Source organism: Alosa pseudoharengus, unplaced genomic scaffold (genome assembly GCF_046254945.1).
Source record: "Alosa pseudoharengus isolate Yale_2024_CS ecotype anadromous, Long Island Sound unplaced genomic scaffold, YU_APseudo_1.1 YU_APseudo_1.1_scf_12, whole genome shotgun sequence".
NCBI classification, from domain to species: domain Eukaryota; kingdom Metazoa; phylum Chordata; class Actinopteri; order Clupeiformes; family Clupeidae; genus Alosa; species Alosa pseudoharengus.
Window position 1 is genome coordinate 12,766,491 of NW_027468587.1, and position 1,539 is coordinate 12,768,029.

A 1,539-nucleotide genomic window follows, 5' to 3' on the forward strand; every position below is an offset into this window, starting at 1 on the left:
TAGCGCCAAATTTTGGAGTGCAGGGGACAAGCCGAGATGGGCTATGAGACATACGTTCACACTCGGTATAATGTTTCAACACACTTTAGGTCAATATCACACCGGAATTCTCCTTTAAGATAACATATGGAATGTTAAAACGGAAGCCTTGTGGGGCCACCTATGATGCTGATAATGGAACTCTCTTGAAAGGGTCTATAAGAAAAATCAGGCTGTACCAGACCCAACACGCCACCCAGCTCTTGGTACAAACTGTGGTCATCTCTTGCCTCACCTACTGCTTCACCCTCCTAATGGGCCTTGCGGCTTGAGCAGTGAAATCACTACTACAGAAGGTCCATAGCACAATGGCAGCGCATCTGGTTTTCAATCATCCAAAACGGGCACATCTCCCCCTCCATTGAGCTCTATTGGTTACCTTTAGCCACCCGCATCAAATTCAAGACACTAATGCTTGCCTACATAGTGATCACTGGGTCTCTTCTCAATTACTTGAGTGCTCTCATAAAGGCTAATGTTACTCCTCAGATGCAGTGTGCCTCCAAGGAACATCACCTGCTACTTTCACCCTTACATACACGTGTGTGTGTGTGTGTGTGTCTGTGTGCAGTGGCGTAACTATAGTAGGTGCAGCAAGTGCAGTCGCACCAGGGCCCGTGACCTCCCGGGGCCCGTCGCTACCCCCGCCCTGCCTCCTTTTTTTTTTTTTTTAGAACTTTAGAATGTTAGAGCACGGAGAGTGAAGCGTCACTTTGACGATCTATCGGAAGATGAGCGCTTAACCGATGCAGAGAGATACTTCAAAGTGCAGGTATTTAATGCAACTCTGGACATCATAATCAGTCAGCTCTCCCAAAGATTTGCAAGTATGCGGGAAACTTGTCATGTGTTTGAGTCTTTACGTCCTATGACCCTTCAACTCGCAGGTGATGATGAACTGCTTGAAAAGGCAAGACGTTTGTCAGACCATTATAGCAGGGACATTGCACCGACATTCCAAACACAACTCCTTTCATTCAGGTCTTGCTTTAAAGCAGAGATTTCACAGAAGTCATCTATTTTTCAACTTGCCAAAATGCTGGTGGTAGATTATGACATTGTAACATCCACATTCGGGGAAGTGTGTACTCATGTTGTTTCTGACATTGCCTGTGACTGTGGCAACAGCTAAGCGATCTTTTTCCAAACTCAAACTTATTAAGACCTATACCTAAGGAGCAGCATGGGGCAGGAGAGGCTCCGTGGGTTAGCTATCCTGTCCATTGAAAATACGAGAGCCAGAGCATTAAATATTGGGAACATCGTTGACGATTTTGCACAACGAGAGGCTCTTAAGATGGCCTTCTTCTAATGGCCTAATTCACGCATATTGGGGATTGTATGCATATGAATGATTTTATTTGGTTTCTGGACGGTTAAATAAGTTAGGCTACATTAAGTTTTGTTTCTGCGCAGTGCGAGTTTATAAGCAAGCAATCTACGCTTGCAGTTTCAGCAGAGGGTTGAAGAGGCGCATTGAGTGTTCCCATAATTCCATGC